This window comes from Orbicella franksi, chromosome 14 (assembly GCF_964199315.1).
Source record: "Orbicella franksi chromosome 14, jaOrbFran1.1, whole genome shotgun sequence".
Taxonomy (NCBI): domain Eukaryota; kingdom Metazoa; phylum Cnidaria; class Anthozoa; order Scleractinia; family Merulinidae; genus Orbicella; species Orbicella franksi.
Window position 1 is genome coordinate 1,635,197 of NC_138158.1, and position 25,731 is coordinate 1,660,927.

The 25,731-nt window shown below is 39.6% G+C and overlaps 1 long non-coding RNA gene across 1 annotated transcript; it reads right to left on the reverse strand.

Moving 5' to 3' along the window:
• Window positions 1-7,475: 7,475 nt before the first annotated feature.
• LOC145468387 (uncharacterized) lies at window positions 7,476-21,225 on the reverse strand. The gene is made up of 3 exons (XR_014042183.1): window positions 20,576-21,225; window positions 15,724-15,791; window positions 7,476-7,760 (listed from the first exon to the last, which is right to left on the reverse strand). It is a non-coding gene; the product is annotated as an uncharacterized LOC145468387 (long non-coding RNA).
• Between the last annotated feature and the right edge of the window lie 4,506 nt (window positions 21,226-25,731).

Below are 25,731 nucleotides of genomic sequence, written 5' to 3' on the forward strand. Positions count from 1 at the left end.
AAAATTATGACAACACTTCGAAGATAGAATTGATATTCCTACTTAATTCAAGTCCTACTTTTTCTTTTGATTTCCACTGTGTATTGGTTTCGCGTTTTTCATCTCTCTGTAGGAAATTTGGTGGCCAAAGATAAATTTTATAACATTAACTGAGTAAATAAAGCAGTATCGGACTAATAATAGTTTCAAGGAAAGTTGGCTGTATAATGCTGTAAGCTGATTAAAGTTCGAACTAATAGAGACAGTTATTGATTATCAGTTAAATAAAATGATTTTGCATTTTGTTTTGCAGCTAGGGCACAGGCGTCTAGCCCACCGTCTGGGTCATAACGGTCAGCGGAATGGGAACGGAGCACAAATAGCATGCGCATAATCTGCAATGAGAGGAAACGAGTGAAAAAAAATAAATAAAAGATTTATGATTGAAGTTTCCTTTACGACTTATTCATTCCAGTTCTTAAGTTTCACGGATTCCCAGACGGTTACAGTGAAATCGTTATTTCTCAGTGAGTTTGAAACTTGTTCGGTATAAGAAGGGACTTTAGATATCTTGAGCGCTTACCATCTGTGTAGAAAACCAGCAAAAAAAGTGAGAAGGGATGAGTGTGTACCATTTGACAGCATTTGAAAACCTTCCATTGGAAAGAACATTCTCGACTCCAGAGCTACTCTCTTTTGCGCATGCCTGATGGCTTCGTGTCTTATATACCTAGTCAAGAACGCGAAGGTCTGGGGCGGGAATGGTAGAAAGGACTGTTTCCATTTCCCAGTTTCCCACCGAAACGACTACGTATTTCCCGGCGGGCTGAAGCTGTCTTCCAATTCACTACAGAATCTCCTGCTGCCAATTCCCCCGCTAGAAGTACACTGCCAATTTGTTTCCCTTTTTGATTTTATACAACTGCTGCAATCACTAGCTTTCTAACCCCGCACGCAACCGGAAAATATCATTTGCGCACTTGCAGAACTAAACAACACAAATGTAATATGGTTTACGTATCAAGACTTACTTAGAAGCACGCATAACTATGGATTTTCACACGGTAATAACTTTTTAGGAATGCTTTCGCTATTTTCCAAACAATATAACATTGAATGCTTTTCGAACGCATATTTCATCTCTTGGTATTAGAACCATGTCTCTTAAACATTGGATGGAAATATAATCCCTAACATGTGAGTCATGGCTCGTAAACGTAGTGCCAACTTGCCACGACGTCTAATATTTGGGTCCAATAACTTGTTATGTAGTGCCTTGGTAGTTTTTGGCTGATATCAAAAGATACCACAGTCGCCAAAACCTTCATCTCTCGCTAATAGAATCACGTCTCTTTCACGGGTCGAAAAGAGTATGATGTCAAACTTCGGATAGGTATTACTTATGTTCCATCTTGAAACTAGGTTCAACCTTTGGGATCTAATATCTTTTACTGTAGGACCTTGCCAACAGTAGTCCATCTTGATATTCAGCCCGCAAAAAGGACCAAAGTACTACACAAAACGTTATTAAACTCGAAAAATTGGTTTTAAGACAAGAAATAGTTAGAAATTGCCGGGAGGTTGGAGAAAAAGTGCTGGGAAACTTGGAGTAATAAATTAGAACATGGCTTTCAACATAGCATTCAGTCTCGGACCACTTCAAGATTGTGTAATCTACTGCTCAAATGGTGTTTGTAAGCTTAGAAAACCCTCAGTGCTGTTAAATATAGAGACTGAGGGGTCCTAAAGCCACCGCGCCTTAAAGGTAATATTACAAAAAAAAAATAAATGTTTGCTTTTACCCTGCTCCCCAGGGCTCCACTCCGTTAAACCCACGGTCTTTCTCAGTCTCGCGTGGAATGTAAACAAAATACTTGGGAAGAGTATGACTTTTCCGTCCAAGTACTTTTAAAGTGTATGCCAGCGAATTGTACATTACAACCTTACAAGCCGTTCTGCCTTTTTATTAGTCCGACAAGCGAGAAGGGACAGAAATAAAACGCATGTGATGACATAAGGCGTGCGCGAGAACACAAGCGGCCGAGACGCGCCCGCATAATGTGACGGACGTTTAGCCGGCCGCATCATACAGTAGATGGTTTCAAGGGCACAGCACAAGCGCGCGCTCCGTGTTCGTGTATCGCGCTTTGAGTATCGGAGCTCTGCCCCGCTAAACCAGCTGCTGCGGGCTACAGAAATCACAGGAGAACCTGATGAGAGCAGCAAGACTTGTTTGTCCACAGCCATTTCTTCTTTTCTTTCTAAGTTAGCGCGAGTTCCATTTCCCGAACAACGCCGACTGGTAATCGAGCCTAGGCGATGAGATAACGACTACAAAATCGAGAGAAAAAAAAAATTGTCTGAAAAAAATGCACCGTGGACTCGATGGAGGTTTATTGTGATAGAGAGAGAAGAGGGGGGCTTATGATCGTAAGGAATTTTGCGCTTCAAAATTTTTTGGCATCCCTTTACGCGGCCTACGAGTAGCGTGGTTACGGTTACACGCAGGCCACCCCTTACGTAGACCTCCCGTGAGCGGACATCGGTCAGGAAACATCTCAGTTTTTATTTCCCATGAGCGGGACCCTCCCCCAGGTGGGTCTTTTTCCCTTGCTAAAAACGTACGCTAAACGGAAGATTGGTTTAACTCCGTAAACACGTTACATTATACTGTGATTAAACACAAGGAAGTTCTACAGAAGTCTCTTAAGCATGCTCTAACGACATATAAAATAAGCCCTTAAATAAGGGGACGTTATTCCTGCGTGTTTGGGAGGTGTGGAAGGAAGAGTTTCTTTTTTTTGGCACCTTTCCCCTGCGAGACATGACAGAAAATCGAGCGATATAGCTCACATAAATGCAGAATTTTGAACACTTGATTTCACGATGTGGCTTTTGCAGAGGACAAATGGCTAACCTGTATAGAAATGCGCCAAGGTTTATCACTGACTTGCTGGTTCATTTAACCTTTATCTGTGCGGTATTTTCGAGTGTTTTCCCATAAAAAACCCCAAGAAACCCATAGCAAAACCATTTAAAGGCCAGTGCAATTAAAAAAGCCAATCAGAAACCAGACCTTACCCACGTGGGTCAGGAAGCCAATAAGAAATAAGGTTTAACCTAGGTGTTAAGGATTACTCAATTTCGCGGGTCCTCTTCGTCCTTGAAAGTCTACTTTAAAATCTTGAATGGCGAGAAGAAACGGGAAATATTCACAGAATTCGCAGTTATATCTTCTAAAACATCTTAAACTTACAGTTTTCAAACTGCGTAATGGCTCTTTTCATCAACTTGAAAAGTCACTGACAGTCAATGACGTAGTCGACGAAAGCCCGTGCAACGAAACAAGCCAATCAGCGTAGAGTAGTTCATCACGTGATGTGCGGCCGAAAAAAGCGCTGCTTTCAAAATTTCATTCCCCGCCAAACATGCACTTCGAAGGAAGTGAATTTTTTTCACTGAAGAAGCTCGGAATTTCTATTCTTTGCCGACTTAATTGACGGTGTAACCAGCTTCAGCAACATTCTTGCAGTTACGAGAAGCTAACTGCGACAAACATGTGAGTGTATTATTGTTTCAGGCCACAAAATGTTTCAAAAATCAACACATGTTTGCGAGTTAATGTTGCTTCATTCGCGGCGAAGAAAAGCTCGTTTTCCGTTCACGTACGTTTTCCTCAAAAAATTATACGTACGAACTAGTTCCTCTTTAGTAATTAATTGTAATTTTGTATTTGTACGCAGAGTTTGCCAGAGAAAATGAGAACATTGGTCGTACACCTCCGTACACAAATTTGCTGTACACTCGCCCTCGCCATGCCGGATTAAAAACCATGTTGACAGTTCACAAATCGACAGGTAGGCGAAATTCACTCGTTACACTTGAGCTAAATTTAAAAAAAGTAGCTGGAATTATTTTTATATGCAAAATTTTTTTTGAAGTTCCCTTATTATTCTAGAAATGAGGAACGCTAGAGAGTTCCCGCGCGAAGCGCGACTTTTGCCGCCAAACTGAACCAAAATGTTTCTCAAGTGGTTATGCGTTTTTCGCGGAATGAAATTTTTTTTTTCCAAGTCGCTCTATAAAGGTAAATTACTTTTCTTTTCTTTAAATTATTGTTGCTGCTTCTAAATTCCGCAATTAAAAGTTAGGGAAAAGTGAAATTCCTTAGAAAGTGGCCATAATTATCCGAAGATGCGACTTACGATTTATAGTCAAATTTCTTGTTAGCACCTATGTAAACAATATTGTTTTGGACTATGAGCGTATTTGGTTTTGGAGCGATTTTACAATACCGGGCCACTTGTTAACATATCAAAAAGAATCATTCAAATTAAGTGAGATGCAAATGAGTGATCCGTTTTTCTAAAATCGTGCCTAGGTTTTATGGGATCTTGAATTTAAGTTGTAAATAACGGCCTGAAAATGTTTAAATCAGTTGTGTGACACTCGAGTTTCTAACACCGACTTCAACAACAGTTTGCTGTACAGATAATTACCATTTCCTTTAAAATCCTTAAACTTGAGTTAAGCAAAATGCTTCTTTCAAAAATTTTAATTTCTGTACGTAGAGTTAATTACTTTTAATTACTTCGGCCGCTTTACAGTTCATGTAACTCCGCACACTCGCGTTCTGAATATTTTGTTGCGAACCGCATGAGACAAACATGATTTGGTAAATAATCTTGAAGGAAATAACTGGATCATCGTTGAATGAAAAATAAACTGACTTAATAGTTGTTGTATCGAGAAATGTGTTTTTAATTATAGGTGCAAAGAAGCTTACATTATATTCGAGACCTACGTTTTCCTAACATTTCGTGACTAGAATAGTAAACCCATTCAAAGTCCGCTGAAACATTTGCGAGTAATTCAATTTACGGGTTTGACTGGTCTTTTTAATCCACAGTAACCAAATCTGATCCCAAAATCACTTTACTGTAATAATAATAATAATAATAACAATAACAATAACAATAACAATAACAATAATAATAATAATAATAAAACAAACAATAGACTGTAATATTCCAAAGAGCGAAATTTATAAAAATTGTGACATCAGTCTTGGTGATATCCTTTCCCACGTAGAACAAAAAAAAGATGCACACTTATAAACTTTGCCAGGAGTCACATCCTTTGTTCCACTTGGAACTTAAAGGATTAATCCAGTCAGCTGTTTTTAATTGTATGTATGATGCGTTGCAATTTCTGGAGCAAACTTGTTACCACAATACCTTGTGTAATTAGTTCTTGTTATCTTTCCTTGGTTTAGTGTTTCTTGACCTTGGAGGAGGAACAGGCTTGGTCCATCACTTCAGCACCATACAGTCCACCTGTGCAAGACAAGGCCTGACTCTGACCCAATCGACTCTGATGGGGACATTATAAGATGCAAGGATAATGGAAGGGTGGGGAAGATGAAGTAACCTCTTCTCTTTCCTCCTTCCCATTGTCTACTGCTACTTCCGATTTACTCAGACGAGGAGAGTGGGAACGAGTCAGTTCGAAGATTCTGAAGGAAGACTTTTTTGCATATCTAAACATATGCAGTTGGTTGGTAACATTGATTGTGGGTTGGTAGGGGAGGTTTTAAAATACTGTAAAGCTCTGGATGAACCTTAACACTAAATTTCAGCCAGAGGTCAACAAACCTCTGATTCGGCTTAACTTAATGTAGTTAGATTAGTTAGTTGAGTCCCAAGGTTTTGGGTGGTTCCTCCCTTAAGGTTTGTCCATTGGGTTCCTTTTCAGGTTATTTCGATCAAGATTCGACTTTTCTTCACCTCGATGCTGGGTCTGCTTCAAGGATTTATTCGGACAAGATTCAACTTTGTTCAACTGGACACTGGCTTTACAATGTGGATATTTTCGGCATCCACTTTGGCTCGACATTTTCATGACTGCGTCTCCCGCTTAGCTGCGCAATAAAAACTTTCTTTCCATGCTTTACTTGATGACAGGGACTGTGATCAAGTGAAACTATTTCGACCAAAATTTTTCAAAAAACTTTTCATCAGTAAAACCATTTGGGCCTAAAGGTTCAACCAGACATGACTCAAAAGTAGATAACTGGAGATTTCAGGTCATTCAGCTGAAAGGAGGAAGGCTGTTTTCCTACTCCTATGCAGTTTAGTGGCTTGACTCTGGTTGTAGCTAATAGTTAAGGCCAGGAATACAAAGCAGTTTAGGAGGGAATATAGGGGACAAAACACACACTTCAGTTTAGTTCGTTTGCATACATTTAGGCCAATTGTCTGATGTCATATTTTGACAGCTTCACAACTGTCAGTCAAAATTTTGGGCCATTGTGTACATTTTAGGGTTTAAGCCAATTGTCTTGTTGTGGCAGTTTGTCAACTCTCTGCTAAATTATTACATCAACATCACACAAATAAAAAGGTCAGTTTTCAAGTTTCCACAATGGCCCATACAGTTGTTTTCACTTCACACTTTAGGCCAATTGTCTTGACATGGCAGTTTCAGCTGCCCGCCAAATTTTCATAACTTAAATTTAATCGCCAATCTTGTGATGAGCATGGAGAGGAGGAGGAGCACTGGTGTTTAACAGCAATCCATGTAAGGTAGGGCAAGTTCTACACCCTGGCATCAGGTACGTGGTGTAATTTAAGGACGACAAATTTCGCTTTCGGATTCGGTTTTCAGTTCGGCTTTCGACTCAGAACACCAATTGGCGCTAATTTACAAACAAAGGCTTGGTATCGACTATAACTCGTTAGCAAGCCGCTAATAACCCCCATGTACCATCTGGGGCACCCTAAGTGTTCATTTCGGGGTGTCGACATTTACTGACACAGAACACTTGAGGTTTCTTAGGATGTCAAATTTTTCACATAGGAATGCGCATCCCCTTAATTAGGTCCTGTGGATAATGTAGGAAACATGTAACATACTTTAAATAATAAATCCAACAAAACTGTGTGTCTGTGTCATTGTTTTAAACCTATTAGCTAAGATTAATTCAAGGCAATTATGGATAGTGTGAAGCATTGTTGTTGAACAGTGCAAAACAAGATAAATTAAGTACTAAACATTTTCAATTTCAGGACCTTCGACTATTGTAAGTATTTTCTCCACACTGAGCCCATTTTCGGGGGCACGGCCATTTTAATGTGGGATAATGTAGCAAACATGTAACATATTTCAAACAATAAATCCAACAAAACTGTGTCTCTGTGTCTTTTTTTAGCCTAATAGCTAACATTCATTTACAGCAATAATGCATGGTGTGAAGCATTGTTGAACAATGCAAAACAAGATAAATTAAGTACTAACCATTTGGAATTTCAGCTCCTTTGGCAAATGGTAAGTTACTTGGAAAGTTTACTAAGCCCATTTTCGGGGGTTCGCCCATTTTCGGGGGCGCACTTGCAGCCAACGCACAGTTAAATAAATTTAAAAATAAGGTGAGTAATCAAGGTGTTTCTGGCCCACTTTGGAGGGCTGGCTCATTTTTGGGAGCATTATCTCCAGTTTAGTATACGGGTGTAGCTGTGCAACGTGGTCCTGAGGGCAATGCCATCACAGGAGCCATGAGGAAGAAACTTGTGGAAGTTTGAGAGAACAGTTGTCTACATGACGCTAACATCTGTCAGTGTCCAGGAGAATTTTGGATCGTGTGTTTGGGTGGTAAGTCATACATGCGTACTTGTAAATAGGAACATGAACATGATAACATTTTTGCTCTCATTTAAGTTTCCAGGAAGCCTCCACACAGCCAGTGACACCAGTCACAAGGAAAGAGCCTCTTCCAATGCAACCTAAAAAAAAAAACAGGTAATGACACAAATAAATTCTGCCATTTAGCTGCTGACTTTTTTTTTTTTTAACATGGATCATTTTAAGCCATTAAGTTCTTTCATCATCATCAGAATGTCATCATCATGATCACATCCTTTTCCCATCTGGGAAATGAGGCTTTATGAATTGCCTGTGGATGAATTATTGGAAAAAAAATTACCTGAAGGTGCCATTTTTTTCAACAGCACAAGATGATGCAAAACACTCAAGATCAATTGTCTGTGAAGGATCCAAATTATATGCCCTTATTTATGGCATTTACAAAATATTGTTGACGTGATATATTCAAGGTAAATTGTCTGAAATGAGATCAAATTTTACACCATCTTTCACCATCGATTGTGGGCATAGGAGGTCAAAATTTGAGTTTATTCATTTATCAGTTATCACTACTAATAAATTATTGACTGTTATTTTTATCAGGTACAACTGACGCCACCACTAGCTATTGACAAGACAGTTGCCTGTTGAGGAGCTCAAATTGATCATATGTTGCTTATCAGCGTAAAACAACAGTGCATTTATCCTTATTTTAAAACAACAAGGCCCTCATTGATGACACAGTGATGTGTAGAGGCTACCCTGTATGATGCCGAGTGATGTGCATAATATGACTCTGTATGTCTTTTCCAGTGTCAAAGAAAATACAAAAGGCCAATTATACTACCTTTGGATGCTTTTAAGCCAATTATCTGTTATGGAGCTCAAATTATAGACAATTTTTTGCAGTATGACTGAAAAAAATAATGGATTACACTGATTATTCCTTTCGGAAGGATGCTATATGCCCAATTGTCTGTTGATGCGAAAAATAATGGGCAACATTTTTCAGCAGTGTGCAAAAAACATTGCACCGGGGTAATTGTCTGTCACTTCAAAATTGTGTTTAAAAAAATTACCGGGCAACATTTTTCTGCAGTGTGCAAAAGACACTGCACCAGGATAATTGTCTGTCACTTCAAAATTGTTTTAAAAAACTTTATTCCACATTATGCCTCAACAGTGTGTAGTTCTAACTTTTGCTAGGAGCAGGATAATCTGAGGAACAAACACCTTGAGGTTGACCAGCCAACAACACAGATGACTTCCAGATGCAATAGTACTAATGGTCTCGGTGGAGAAACTTATCCATGCTTAACTGGTTCTGCCGCAAACTTGGAAAGAACCTGGTAGCAAAGAAGGATGACACACCAACACTAAACAGTTATGTGCATTTCAAAGGAACCCGACAGGAAGCAACAGGTCACATCTCAAAAGCAACAAGTGAGGACTGATAGTGAAATGAAAGATGGACTAAACAGAACTGCTTATCGTGTTTGATGATGAGGGGCTTTTTTGAATGCTATGCAGTCACTCTTTTACACTGCTGGAATAGAGAAGTCTCTCAAGGTGATTTGGATGCAGTTATAGAATTTACTCTCCTATAGTAAATTCATAACCCCTATCAAATGATTCTTCATTGTCCAGCTGCTTTATTTGTCAATAATGATACACTGCCTCTTCAGTTGACAGAGTTTGTCTGTCATCTTGACGTGTTTGTCAACATGCAGAGGAAATAATATTCTAGTGAGGGAAGCATTGTGTTCTTTGACGACCACTGCATACTGCAGGGTCCTATTTAAACTGTGCCCTTAAACCCAAAGACTTTTAATGCAGAGATGACATTGCTCTTGATGCAATGTTCTGTCATGTTGAGTCATGGGGTGATCAATGTTAACACAATTCTACTCGCTGATGAACAATTAGTTTATGTTTTGGAAGCTGTGCAAGGGATTATCAGTGTCACTGAGAAGGGACTGCTACATTAGTCCGATATGTAATCATGCCTTTTATTTCTCAGGAATCACACTTTTTTTCGAGGTTTGATTTTTCTGCCTGTATGTCCCTGTTCACAGTCCATTAGACTACAGATAGTGATGGCCTCTAGCCATGATTTGAATTGGTTGTACATTCAAATGAACTGACATCAATTTCCAATCCTCTGACAAAGACTTTAAACTTAAGTCTTTTAACAGGCTCAGTAAAACAGTCCTTTTCAGGACTCTTCCACCCAGACAGTACACTAGAGGAGTGTGATTCTTTACAACCTACAATTTTTCTTCTTTCTGGAATACATATACCACAACAATTAACCAGACTCCTCACGTATCATTGGATGGACTACATTGCTAATTTAGTGATCAAGTTGACACAGAAAAATGTTCAGCTCTGGACAAATAAGACCTCCACTGCAACATTAATTGGAGCCAAAAGTCTTTCTGTGACTTCTTGTGCTATCAGTCTGTGCTCTGTCGATGCTTTTGATGATGTAGTAAATTGTGGTGACATCTGATATATGGATACCAGGCCAGAATACTGTACTGCAGTAGCTAATTATGCTTGTGCAAATGCAAATAATGTAATAAATGTACTCAGTATCTGATGATCTGCTTGCGAATATTACCAGTGAGACTATATGGAACAATGTAAAGGTGCACCTTTGAGCAACAGAATGCAACAAATTGTAGCATGAGTATCTATCTCTGTCCTTTTACAGCCTTTTTTTTTATCAGCTTGCATCTGAATCCAACCAACACACAAGGGAGTCCAGTAATTAATATATAAGCAGCTGTTGAGCTCTAAGTCTTTCTCTTTGACAATGTAGAGCTTGGTTGTCCCAGGTATCATTACCAGTAACTATTTCTGCATGTTGTATGGCTATCTGAGGCCAGAATTCTGCACCTTGAGGATGTGATGTAGCACATTGGCAGCAAAATCAAAATTACTTTATGATCTTGTCAAAAGAGATGGCAAAATCAGCCAGCAAGACCAAAACAATCATGGAGACACACTGATTGCAAACAACAGAGTACAGAGAAGAGCTATATTGGTACAAGACCTGTGCCTAACAAGGAGCGAACACAATTGAGACTAAGACTCAATCTAACATTAAATCTGCTTGCCTCAAACCTTTGTGTCAACACTGCATTTAGCTCTGTATTCTTCCACATTAAAGGAGTTGTTATAATTATAAGCTGGGCAAAGATCTGTGCTTGAATAAAAACTGCCCGGAAAAACTCTGCAGTTACTCTCATTTCTACAACAGACTGAGAAAGCTCATTTGGCCTAGCTCTAATCATCACAAAACAACTATGTGCATTTAATGCTGAAGCTTAATTAAGTGGTTCTTTGATCTTTCTGACAGATTGTAGAACTTGGTGTTCTTGACTGTGTTTTCATTCCCCTGTAAATTTCTATTTGCTTTGCTGATGCTTTCAACGAGTGCTTCATCATCAAATCTACAAAAAAATTGGTGGATACCAGGCTTTTATACTGCAACCAAGCAGCTTGTGTTCTGCGAATTGAAGTGCAAATATTTCTCCATGCCCACATGGGCTCCACTCTAATTTTGATTACAAGTTTTTGCTCAAAGACTACCAACAACAATCAATGCAGCTGCCTCCACTGAACCACAGAGATTTCTGTGCTTACACTCAACTACAGGGTGCATAGGTATGGCTTATTTGTTACTTCCACTACTTGCAATAATTCAGTTCAGTATTTTCAAGCCAACTTGGACCATGATTTTCCAGACCACACTGCTCTGACTGGCTCTGGCCCTGACCATCACATATCACATCACATCACCCTTGACTGCAATGTTCACTACAATGTAAACAGCTATGATATGTTTCTACAAAAGTGGAGCCACTGGACAACAACAGTAATCTTGTTCCAGATGGCAAGGAGCTTGCTAGAGATGTCAGACATTGGGTAGAGATTAATCAAGTGTGCATCAGCAAAATTACAGAAAGATGGTGGAACTACTGTAAATATGGACCTCATGTTGCACTCGAAGATTATTTTAGACTGCTGTGGAGTCCTAATCTAATTTAATTACATTAGTTATTAAAGAGCAAGCTGCACATCTTAAAAAGAAACCTGCAAATTAATAATGGTGCTTGAGTGTCTTGAGTGACCTGGAAGACCTTTATTTTGTCTCACATCGAATAAATAGCAAACTCACAACATCCTGCACATTTCTTGGGTGGAAAGATCACCGACAAAGGAACTTTGGAAGAAGATAAAGCAAGATAGACATAGGACCTGCTTAATTAAATGGCAGAAGACTGTCCACCACTGAAACATCACCATCATAAACTGGTTTCCATCACATAATGTCTGCATGCTTGCTTGTTTCTCAGTGCTGTCTAGCTTAGCTTCATGGCTAAGCCAGAAGCTATTTGTGTCAGCGACACAAAAGACCTGTCCTCTAAGTTAGGAGAATACCCCCTGCTGTCATAGGAAAGTGCTCATATGCCACAGCTTGAACCTGTGGTCACTGGGATCCTTGCCTAAATATACCCCAGGCCTGTGAAATCTTGTAGTTTTCTTCCTGGTGATTCATCAAATTAAAGATGAGTCGAAGGGTGGGACCTTTTGTTGCCCCCAGAACCTCCAACAGCAGTTCTATTGACCTGCATTTCTTCAAGTGGCTAAAGAATTAGAGCACCTGGAAGTTAACATTGTTCCTCCTAGTTCACTCCTGCATTATCCTTGTCATCATTGATTGCAGCATTAACACTACTTGATCATCTCTTCTTGCGATGAAGACTCCACCAATTACAATGTACCGCTGCAACCACATACAAGATTTAGCTTTCAGTTCCATATCTAAATCATCTCTCAATGAAATTTTAAGAAGCATCGATGATGTATTTTGCCTGGGAAGCCTTTTCTCTCTTCATTGGTTACCCCCTCCAAGCTGACTTTGCTTGCAGCCATGTGAAGGAGATATTCATCATAACTTACGACAATTCTTGGTTTGCCATTTCAAGTAAATCAAACAATATATTTGGAGTGTAATCACATACAATCTACATTTGGATACAATTTGGACGTCACCTTTGAATGACACATCAAGTAATCTTCAGTGAAATCATCTTGTGAAATCTTTCTCTACTTGATGACACATTCCCCTATTGGAAAATCAACGGAAAAAAATATGGAAGATACGCTACCCCCAAACTATATTGCATTGTGTGATTCTGCTCTTATTTACCATCTGCTGTAAATACCTGTCATGACAGATCTGCATGCAAGAGAATTTCAACCCCTTGGCTCCAGTGTGGACTGATCAAAACTTGGATCACCCCTTTTGAGGCCTTACCTGCTCTTACAATATTTGAATACAGGTTTAAACAATGTTTGCTAAAAATACTGAGCTATTCTCTTCTCAGCAGTATCTCAGGTTTAACACTATTCAGTTTCTTGCTAGACAGAACACCCACATGCCCCTGACATATCAAGAATTGATGATTATAAATTTTCTGTTATTTTTGAGATTTCACTCTTCTCAACCTCACAAAGAATTGGTCTACAGTTTTGTTCCCTTTCTGGATACTCAAACATCTTCCTCCAAATCATTCCTTTCGAGGTGCACATTTATCCTCAAGTTTCATTAGTTTTCAAATTGCAGACCAATTTTCTCTGACCAACTTTATTTCCTTGCCTCCTTGAGCTAATCATGCTGCTGAAAACTTCAATAAACATGGCATACTTTAGGCAGCAAACTGGGACATGATGGTTTTCTTGACCTGAGGTCAGGTTGTGGTTTGTTGTCTCATATCGATCATCATCTTTGTCCTTTCTCTATTCTCAGTGATTTGGGCTGTTGTTACTTGTCTATACTCTACACAATTCTTTTTCTGGTAGGATTTTTCTGCCTCCTATCAGTCAAGCCCCATCTGCCACACTGATCTACTTTTATTTATTCTCAACAGTTCTCTGCATCTCATAAATAATCATTCTTCTCTCGTTTTGGAACATTTTAAGTTCAAAACAAATTGTCATATTTTTTGAGAAAGCAAGTAACATTAAAATGTATTCAAGCTAACAAAGGGATTCAAACCCATAACCTTTTCAGAGGTTGTTGGTTTCAAGTGCTGAGCTGACAAATCCACTGGGAGTGTTTGAGGCCAGTTATGTATTTAAAAAATTGTCTTACTTATATATGGATACTGTGAAAATTGTTTGCTGTTTAGAATTTTCTTCAGAGTTTGAACTGAATTACGTTATTATGTAGTGACAGGTCAGCCAGCAAAGTGTTTAACAAAAGTGAAAATTTAGGCTTGAACGGGATTCAAACCCATGATAAAAGACTGCAGTCTTGTACACCTCACCATGCAAATTACAATGTGTTAGTCACTTCAGGATCAAGTCAATTATTGGATAAACTTGATTTTTAAAATCACAAAAAAGGAACAGAGTTGTTCAAATAATCTTTTTAAACTTATTTTCATCAAAATGTGATGTCTGTTTACTTCTGACACCAAAAGAATCATGTGAAAGGAAATGTCAAGCAAATTCCGTTAACAAAAGAAGGTAAGTAGTTAAAAAGGAAAAATGTTAAAGGTTCAATGGGATTCAAACCCATGAAAAGGGACTGCAGTTGAACTGCTCAATCAGAGCTTCAAAGCTACTGGGAGCATGTAAGATACAAACATCTTAGCCTATGAAAAGAGGACTACATGATAAATCACTATGAAATAAATCATGTGAACTGAGGGTGAAATTCATTGCTTTGAATTTCAGTCACTGTTCACATGCATGATTTATTTCATATAACTGTACTATCATGAAAAGTAATTTGTGTGCTATAGAGTTCCAGTCCTCAGCAACTGTCAACCACAAGCAGGATTTGTCCGTCCTTCCAGAGCAGTCAAGTCAGACCATCAGGACCAGCCAGTACAGTGGATCTGTCAGTCCATGCAGAGCAGCCAAGTCAGACCAACAGGACCAACCAGGACAGTGGATCTGTCAGCTCATGCAGAGCAGTCAAGTCAGACCATCAGGACCAACCAGGACAGTGGATCTGTCAGCCCATGCAGAGCAGTCAAGTCAGACCATCAGGACCAACCAGGACAGTGGATCTGTCAGCCCATACAGAGCGTTCAAGTCGGACCATCAGGACTAACCAGGACAGTGGAACTGTCAGCCCATACAGAGCGTTCAAGCCAGACCATCAGGACCAACCAGGACAGTGAATCTGTCAGCCCAAAGAGAGCAGTCAAGTCGGACCATCACGACCAACCAGGACAGTGGATCTGTCAGCCCATAAAGAGCAGTCAAGTCAGACCATCAGGACCAACCAGGACACTGTATCTGTCTTCATAGAGTAGTCAGGACCAACTAGGACCGTGTAACAGGCCAGCCAGGACAATGGATCTGACTAAACAAAGCAGTCAGGACCAACTAGGACCATGGACCTCAATGTTAACCTATACACTGCAGTCAAGTTGGACCATCCACTAACACGCCAGCCAGAACAGTGGATCTAGATGCAAGCCTATACCATGCAGTCAAGTTTGAAAGCCAGCCAAGCCAGGTACAGTGTATATACAAGAATTCTACATCCCAGTCATAACAGCTAGCTAGTAATCACCTAATATTACACAAGTTTAAGACAGTACCACTAACCACAAGGCATACTAAACCCATTCTAATGCATGTGTGATATATATCACTGCTCTTAGCTATATAGAAGTAAATTATGATCCTGACCAATTATTCACCTACTACTGGGCCAAATTAATAAAAATGTTGGCCTCAACATAAAATAGGAGGAGCGTTAAGTAATCATAAAAGTTAGTGCCAAAAACCACTCTGCTCCAACTGCTTTGAAAGCTTTCATTGAAATATTTTGATTTAGTCTAAAAGTCAAGAAGAGACTGTACAATGTCATCTGTAGAACTAGCATTTTATATATTTCAGATTTAACAAACGAATAGCAGTCTTTATTGATAATCAGACATGAGGTATTCAGACCTAATGAAAATTACATTTCTGATACCTTGTCAGTAACATTTGTTTTCTTGCACATTTTAGCTCCATGTAAAAATTTGTCTGAGATGACTGCTTATACAAGCATTTCCAGATGTGTACCTGTTATGCAGCTCATCATGATGCCATAGTCACAAGAGGCAATAGAACAGCAGCCCAGTCGGATCAACCTGAAAGGAATTGAAGAAAGATTAACATGAGCAAGCTACCCTGGTCTTGAAAGGTAAAAAAATACAGTATATTAAAAGTGGTTATCATTAACCACTAATTACCCAACCTTTCCTGACCTACACTATGACAATGTCAGAGTTCACAAAGAGACAAGAAATGTTTATAAGACAGGCTATTATTATTTTATTATTAAAAGAAAATTGTTGGAGAGCAAGACTTTGATCTCCAGTTACATGTACTGTCAACTTTTATATAAAATCCTCAAAATTTTGTTAAACATTCAAACCACTATAGTTTTCCTTAAATGTCACTGGTCAGTCAAGCTACATGAATGTCAACGATGTTGCTAATTGCATTGAATGCTCTTTCCATTTCTAAAGGTTGTAGTCTTTTACATGTAGTTGAAGCCCTTTAGTTAAAATATTTTTTCTTCACAAAAATAGGTCCTTATGATTATTATACATGCAGGATCCCTTCAAAACTAATTTTCAGCAATCATTAATTGAAACACAAGCACAAGCATAAATGGATCATGTGCACCAAAGGAGCCTGTGGTTAAGTGTTGAATGAAACTCTGGATCTATATATACCCTTGATTTACATCTCGATCGATACTTAGTCAACACTGAATCAACACTGAATCAAGAGCCAGATGATAGTCGGCCGAGTGTTGACCAACATATATGCATCGATTGAGAATTAGTCTACTCCTAACCGACTGTCAACCAAGATGTCGATCGAGTGTCAACCAAGGTGTCGATTGAGTGTCCATCGAGAGTATCAATTGAGGGTATCGATCGACACTCAATCACAGACGCCACAATAAACTAGAGAGGACTGCAAGGGCGTCCACATGTAATGACACTCTCTCTCTTCTTAGGCCATGGTCAAACAACAAAATTTGCAGGAACTGAACCTATTATGCAAATCATGGTGTTGGTGACACAGTGCAGGATGACATATGAAGAGTAAGTACCTGTTTGTTGTTTTGATACTTTCCCTTATGTTGCTAACAATTATATACTCTTTGACTCGTAAACATTGTTTACTTAGACTGTCTAAATTTTATGTATATGCATATGTACACATAATTGAATGCTAAAATCTCCATAATCAACAGTTTCTAACATTTCTCGATAAATGTAAAGAATCCGAAATTTATTCCTGTGCAGAAACATTGTGTGTTTTACAGGCAGTCCTAGTTACATGATTTTATGCCCATTTGCAAGAAATGAGTCTGAGAACAATTTACTCACTAACAAAAGTCACGTGTGCAAATATGGTGATTTTTGTTTTGTTATTTTCAGTCAACGATCACAGATGATTGCTGGACAGGAGAAAGGCAAATCACTGCATCACACAAAGGACAAGCAACTTGATGATGACTCACTGAAGATGGCGGCAGACGATCAAGACAATGCAAAGCGTTCTGGAGGACTTATAATTTTTAATTTATTTTCATTATTAATTATGTTTGTCATGCTATTTCTTTTCAGTAGACAGCAATTAGTCACATAAAGATTTATGTTGTGCATCAAATGAAAATTCTAAAAAATTAATATTCTTGTTTTCTACAAATAATAGCAACAAAGCTATTTATTTAAAGTCAAATAGATAGCTTAAAATGCTAATATTTAACAGTAACAGTCAAGCATTATTAAGAAATAATAGCCTAATGCTATCATTAACGAAATGATAGCTTGAATGCAATTACTTCAAAATAATAGCTTGATGAATTTTTTCTATTCAAAAATTTTAGCTTCCTGCAAGCTATAATTTTTGAATAGACTCTTGAAAGTTATTCTTTTTGATATATAAGGATAGCTCAGGAGAGTTCTTATAAATTAGAAATTTCATTTGATGTTAAAGACCCACTTCTGTATGTGATTAGATTTGTCTTCTGAAAAGAAACTGATACAGACATGACAATTAAGCTTGTTGGCAAAACTGGACAAGATGAACTCATTACGTCAATAACTTGATTTCTGTCGGAGTCTGTGTAGTGAATATCAAGATCATTAAATCGAAGGTAGACTTGAATTTTAAACCACAAGATTAATCAATTGATATTAATTATTATCATTAGAAGTTCGAAAGGAAACATCTGGACAGTATGAACTCTTCTTGATTAACATAAGCTAAGCTGATAATAACATAACCCTGAACAACAACTAATGCTCTTAGTAACTCATGGAGAGTTCTACATGTTCCAGTAGGCATTGAAAAAAAAAAAAGAATCAAAAACCTTTTTGCATGATTTAAATCTGCTTTAAAATTCAAGTCTACCTGATACTTGGCAGTTTTCATGAGTTTTAAAATGCTAGTAAGAATAAAATTAAACTTTGTTTTGCTGAAGAGAAAATTTCTTTTTAACTATCCAAAGTAAAGTACAAGTTCTGGTCAGCTGTTAGGCCCTAGGCTTTTTGCAGTATTGATTCAAGTTACTTTTGTCATTTATAAGAAGTCAAATATTTACAGTAAAGAAATTAAATTGGCCATGAATTTTTATGACTAGCCTGCTGGACAAATATGAAAGTTAGTCTGTGAGAACTCAAAATTTGGGGACCTGGGATGGATTGGGACTATTGGGGGTTTAGGGTTCCAAGGGCAAGGAGTTTTGGTTATTGGGATTAGGGTTAAGATTTGGGCCAGGAATTTGGGCTTGGGACTTGGTGAAGGGAAAGGGTTTGAGTTGGGGATTGGGTCTAATGGGTTAGAGTTAGGGATTTGGCTCTGGACTAGGGTATGGGTGAGAGATTAGGGTTTGGGTCAGAGATTAGGGTTTGGGTCAGGGAAAAGAACCAGGGATTTGGGTAAAGGTTAGGGTAACTGGGTTTTTGAGTTTTCACAATCTCACTCAGGTGTTTGCAGCCAGCTAAGTTACATGAACCTTTGATGTGCTAGTCATGATATTAATGTCCTTTTACATTGTTATTTACAACATGTATCCTTGAAAGATAATTACTCTTCACTTGATGCTGACCCGTTCTGTACAGTACTTGGGATTGTTTTGTTATTGCTTAGGTTTAGTTTTATTCATCAATGATTAATCATATACATGCAAGAGTTTTCATAGCCTCAACCCAGAGGTTTAGGTGAGGTAAAGTGGTTTGGAGAATATGCTTCCAGTATTTCTCTGATTGAGTTTTTACTGGTTTGCGCATCCGGAATTTCACCACTATTAATATATATTTGTGTATATGTTTAAAATTTATAATAAATTAGACTGCGTTTGACTAAGGTACAGTGAGAACTGTTTTGACCTGTAAACTCCAGAAGTTTAGGTGAAATGCAGTGGTTGGGAGAATATGTTTCCAGTTTTCTCCAGTTCAGGAGTTTTCTCTTTTTTTTTGCGTCCAGCATTTCACCACTATAGTGTTGCTGTGTATTCCAATAAATTATTCCATAATTTTCAATTTGCCTCACAAGAATATGTTCAACAAATCATCCTCAGTTACTACTTTTTTAAAAGCAACAAGAATGAATTTATTACCTTTAAATTATTAATAATAAAAATAATAATTATTTGGCAATACATGTAACTGTTGTTTTAGTTCTGCTCAAAAGTTTTTCCAGGGGGAAAGACAGTTCCACTTTGCCCATATCACCTGTAGGGAGCTAGCTAACACTAACTGCCACCTGTCCAATTATCTGTATGACCCGGAGGGGACAGGTTGAGGATGCTTGTGAGAAAATTTGGACTGAACCCTTAAAGGAGACCAACCTGGGAATGGCTTGAGTTTCATTTTGACCCCTAAAAGATAGTACGCTTATCAGTTAAGTAAGGTACAACGAAGCTTTGGTGATGAAGTTTTAGACTTGAAATTACAGTGTTGCCACAGGCAACTTTCCTTGTTTCCAATGGTAAAAAAATATTGTCGCTTGCAATTTCGTGTGCTTTGCTGCCAATGATGTCAAAGGTTGACAGGTTGTTATTAGAAATGGAGCCAGTTGCCTGTGACAACACCACAAGTTGAACGTTGAAACCTGGTCACCAAACTTTTGTTGTGCCTTACTCAACTGATAACCGTAGTACCACTTCAAATGGAATAAGCTTTATTTCCAGCCCCTGCTCAGGAAAGGAGCCACCCTGGGGGGGGGGGGGGGTACTTCTGGAAGAATTGGTTGGGGGTGTGCAGCCTGCTTCCCAAAACCCTTACCCTTTTTATGGCTAAAATCTGTGATTTTACCCTACCCTAATTATGGGCCTGACCAAAATTTGATACCGTAGTTATAACTGTTGTGGTTGACACAGTTGCCTCAAACATAATTTATGAAGGCTTTTGTGGATGGTCTTATCGATAATGATGAAAAGGTAGCTTCTTCTAAAAAAACATACTTAATTCAAGAGTAGAGTGCAAAAACCATACCCTATTTATGACGACAAATGGCCAAAATCGATACCCTGTTTATGATCAATACGGCTGAAAAACGATACCCTTTGGGGAACACCCCCCCGGCCCCGGGTTTATACCCCTTCCGCTGAACGACGAGCACGACCTATTCATATGGCAGTTCCCCTGCCCCCTCGGCTGGATGACTTTCATCCGGTATTTAATTTTCTCCAGGAGTGGAATGGTGCGGATCGTGAAAGAAATAATCAAAGTTATACCCGAGCCATTGAAATCACACGAGACAAGCCGAAATCGATCAGAAGGCGAGCATTACAATCGCAGAAAATACTTTACACTAGCAAAAACCGTGGTGAAAAAGAATAACTACAACTTAAGATCACTTTACGAGCTTATACTGCCTTCGTTGAAATCAAACTCGTTATGCTTACCTCCGATCATAAGCTGCAATAGTCATACCAGTGTTTGAAAGTGTTCACAAAACTATCAAGCAAAGGAAGGCAAAAGTGCGTTTAGTTTGACCGCGTGAAAGTTGGGGCGAGGGAGGACAAAATGTTTTGCGCGGTGGGTCGCTCAGCCACACAGCATAAGGTCCTGTAAGTTGGATAACGTCACCATGCCAATGCATCAATCTCAGCCAAACATTATTTTAAGTCCAAAATAAAATATTCTGAAATTTCGGCACAAGTGGCTGTGAACATAGGCTCAATCTCCGGCCGTGGGTGTTTCGGTGCGCCCGTGTCCCCCACGGGTGGAGACCGATCACCGGTGGAAAGGTGGAAAGTGTCGCCATGTCAACGTTCTAGAACCTCAGCCAGTCAGTATTTTGCGTCCAAAATTTGGACGCACTGATTCAGAATTCGCTACGATGCGGGCAGGGTCTTCTTCTCCTCTTCTGTCCTTTCTTATCATACGAAGAGCTTGCCCCAAGTGTAATAAATATTTTAACTCTTAAAAGAGTTATGGCCGAAATATAAGAGTTTATTATGAACATTAGGAGATGACATTGAAATCGGTCTGATGTATGTGTAATTCACCGAATAAAGACTCTTGAACATCTAATGGTACCATTTCTTCTCATCCTGGTGTGTTTAAACGAGATTTGAGCGAATTTTGATTATTTATCCTACGGTGTTATGATAAGAGACATGGTAGGAAACTTTGGCCAGTCAGTTTGACGACAAAACACTCTTCGGAAACGACTCAAATTTCACACAAAAATAGCATTTACTGACAACGTTAATGGCTGAACTTAGGATGCAAGGCCTTCAGTTTCTCTTTCTGTAATCCAATTACGCACACGTTCAGTTTTCATCGTGTTAGCTGGATAGTTGAAAATTTGAAATATGACGATCGAAATGGGGACGCCAGAAAGTTAATCAAAGTCGCTCGGCCGTCGGAGACTGGGAACTGTTTCAAGCGTGCTATGGCGCAAACATAGTTACCCTCGCGAGTATTAACGTGTTCTGAAAAAACATATTTACCCTCGAGTGTTCTATAACTGAGTATTATAGAGAAATGTAGAGATATTTAGTCCCGAGTGCATAACTTACAGTTAAAAGTGAGTCGTTGTAGGTGTATTTATCCTCACGTGTAAATAATAATAAAAAATAATAAATAAATCGCTTTATTTAAGTGTCAAATTCTTTAGCACTACTGTGCTCATTGAGGACACTGAAATGAGCAACCAAATATTGTAAATTGCACAGAAACTTCTTAAAAATCCCAACTGGCGGGAGACTGACCAGTTGGCTTTTTAAAAAGCGTGGAGGAGTTGAATCTGGGGTCACCAAAAGCAAATCCATCGAGTGACAAGGAGGAGGATTTGAACCCGGGACCTCCAGATTACAAATCCAACGCCCTAACCACTAGGCCACTCTGCCTCCACAGCGTGGCCTAGCGGTTAGGGCGTGAGCCTCGTGCGTTCAATATTCCTCCTCGTTGTAGCATCAAAAATGATTAAACGGTTTACAACGAAAGGCAGATTATTGTCCAGTTTTTTGAGGTGAATACTTGGGGGAAGGACTCCCGTCTAAAATAATGAAAATCTGATTCTCAGGGATTCTTTTTTCGTAAAATTGAAGGGGACACTTAATGGAAAATGGAAACTCATTTTCAGGGCTTGTAGGTTTTAACGGTTGGTGTTGGTCCATTTCACTGCAAACAAAGACCATTAGGAGTTAGTTTAGAGTCCACGGGACTAAAAAATATCCCCCAAGTTTTAAGAAATCGAGCCGAAGTTGGTTAAAATTACGAGGCGCGTAAGGCGGTCTCGGCTGCTCAATTAGTCTTAAAGTAAAGTGGGTCCATATTTGGGCCCGGAAGCTCGAAAGTGAGCGTTCAAATATTTTTGCTCTGTCCATTTCACTACAAACCAAGGCCATCAGGAGTTAATTTAGAGTCCCTGGGACTGGAAAATATCCTCCAAGTTTTGGGTAATCGAGCCGAAGTTGGTCAAAATCATGAGGCGCGTGAGGCGGTCTCGGCTACTCTATCAGTCTTGAAGTGAAGAGGGGCTATATTTCGTCCCAGAAGCTCGAAAGTGAGCGTTCAAATATTTTTGCTCTGTCCATTTCACTGCAAACCAAGGCCATCAGGAGTTAGTATAGAGTCCCCGGGACTGGAAAATATTTCTCAAGTTCCAAGAAATCGAGCCCAAGTTGGTCAAAATCACGAGGCGCGTAAGGCGGCCTCGCCTACCCCTATTAGTCTTAAAGTGAAGTGGGGGTATGTTTTGGCCCAGAAGCTCGAAATTGAGCGTTCAAAAATTTTTGCTCTGTTCATTTCTCTGCAAACGAAGGATATCAGGAGTTAGTTTAGAGTCCCCGCGACTGGAAAATATTTCCCAAGTTCCAAGAAATCGAGGCGAAGTTGGTCAAAATCACGATGCGCGTAAGGCGGTCTCGGCTACTCTATCAGTCTTAAAATGAAGTGAGGCTATATTTTGGCCAAGAAGCTCGAAAGTGGGCATTTAAATATTTTTGCTCTGTCCATTTCACTCCAAACCAAGGCCATCAGGAGTTAGTTTAGAGTCCGTGGGACTGGAAAATATCCCCCAAGTTTTGGGTAATCGAGCCGAAGTTTGTCAAAATCACAAGGCGCGTAAGGCGGTCTCCGCTACTCTACCAGTCTTAAAGTAAAGTAGGGCTATATTTCAGCAAAGAAGCTCGAAAGTGAGCGTTCAAAAATTTTTGCTCTATCCATTTCACTGCAAACCAAGGCTATTAGGAGTTATTTTAGAGTCCTTGGGACTGGAAAATATCCCCCCAAGTTCCGGGAAATCGAGGCGAAGATGGTCAAAATCACGAGGCGCGTAAGGCGGTCTCGGCTACTCTATCATTCTTAAAAAGAAGTGGGGCTATATTTTGGCCAAGAAGCTTGAAAATGAGCGTTCAAAAATTTTTGCTCTGTCCATTTTACTGCAAACCAAGGCCATCAGGAGTTAGTGTAGAGTTCCCCAGACTGAAAAGTATCCCCGAAGTTGCGGCAAATTGAGCCGAAGTTGGTCAAAATCACGATGCGCGTAAGGCGGTCTTGGCTACTCTATCAGTCTTAAAGTGAAGTGGGCCTATAATTCGGCCCAGAAGCTCGAAAGGAAGCGTTCAAAAATTTTTGCTCTGTGCATTTCACCGCAAGCTAAGGCCATCAGAAGTTAGTTTAGAGTTCCCGGGACTGGAAAATATCCCCTAAGGTCCCGGAAATATAGCCGAAGTTGGTTAAAATCACGAGTCGCGGAAGGTGGTCTCGACTACTCTATCAGTCTTAAAGTGAAGTGGGGCTATATTTCGACCCAGAAGCTCTAAAGTGAGCGTTCAAATAGTTTTGCTCTGTCCATTTCACTCAGTACATACCAAAGCCATCAGGAGTTAGCTTAGAGTCCCCGGGACTGGAAAATATGCCCCAAGTTCCCGGAAATCGAGCCGAAGTTGGTCAAAGTCACGAGGCGCGGAATGCGGTCTCGGCTACTCTATCAGTCTTAAAGTGAAGTGGGGCTATATTTCGGCCCAGAAGCTCGAAAGTGAGCGTTCAAAAATTTTGCTCTGTCCATTCCACTGGAAACCAAGACCATCAGGAGTTAGTTTTTGAGACCCAGGGACTGGAAAATATCCCCCAAGTTCCGGGAAATCAAGCCGAAGATGGTCAAAATCACGAGGCGCGTAAGGCGGTCTCGGCTACTCTATCCTACTTAAAAAGAAGTGGGGCTATATTTTGGCCAAGAAGCTTGAAAATGAGCGTTCAAAAATTTTTGCTCTGTCCATTTTACTGCAAACCAAGGCCATCAGGAGTTAGTTTAGAGTTCTCTAGACTGGAAAATATCCCTCAAGTTTCGGGAAATCGAGCCGAAGCTGGTCAAAATCACGAGGCGCGTAAGGCGGTCTCCGCTACTCTATCAGCCTTAATGTGAAATGGGGCTATATTCTGGCCCAGAAGCTCGAAAGTACGCGTTCAAAAAATTTTGGTCTGTCCATTTCACTGCAAACCAAGGCCATCAGGAGTTAATTTAGAGTCCCCGGAACTGGAAAATATCCTCCAGGTTCTGGGAAATCGAGCCGAACTTGGTCAAAATCACAATGCGCGTAAGGCGGTCTTGGCTTCTCTATCAGTCTTAAAGTGAAGTGGGCCTATATTTCGGCCCAGAAGCTCGAAAGTAAGCGTTCAAAAAGTTTTGGTCTGTTTATTTCACCGCATACCAAGGCCATCAGGACTTAGTTTAGAGTCCCCGGGACTGGGAAATATCACCCAAGTTCCGGGAAATCGAGCCGAAGTTGGTTAAAATCACGAGGCGCCGAAGGTGGTCTTGACTACTCTTAAAGTCGCACACGCTTTTTGAACTGATTTCGGATCTTCCGTTAACATAGAAATTTATTCCAACCAATGATCGAAACACGGTAACTGAAAATAACAAAATTACAAGCACAGGAATGAACATAAAATAACTAACAACGACCGAACATGAAGAATGCAGAAAAGCGGCAAAGCGAAATAAACGAAGAAACTTACAAGACGAATGTGATGAACCAAAGACGAACCGAAAACCAGCGACGCTCGCAGAACCCAATGACGCTACTAACTGAAATAAATTACACGCGAACCGAACTTATAGAGTATGCAAATGAACATAACATATTCAAAAGGGCACAAAACAAAAGAAGCTAATTACGCAAAACTTAACACCAAACACGAAACAAGAAGCACGAACAAATGTCACAAATTCTGGCGCCTACAACTCTATCAGTCTTAAAGTGAAGTGGGGCTATATTTCGCCCCAGAAGCTCGAAAGTAAGCGTTCAAATATTTTTGCTCTGTCCATTTCACTGCATACCAAAATCATCAGGAGTTAGTTTAGAGTCCCCGGGACTGGAAAATATCCCCCAAGTTCCGGGAAATGGAGCCGAAGTTGGTTAAAATCACGAGGCGCGGAATGCTCTCGGCTACTCTATCAGTCTTAAAGTGAAGTGGGGCTATATTTCGGCCCAGAAACTCGAAAGCGAGCGCTCAAAAATTTTTGCTCTGTCCATTTAACTGCAAACCAAGACCAGCAGGAGTTAGTTTAGAGTTCCTAAGACTGGAGAATATCCCCAAGTTC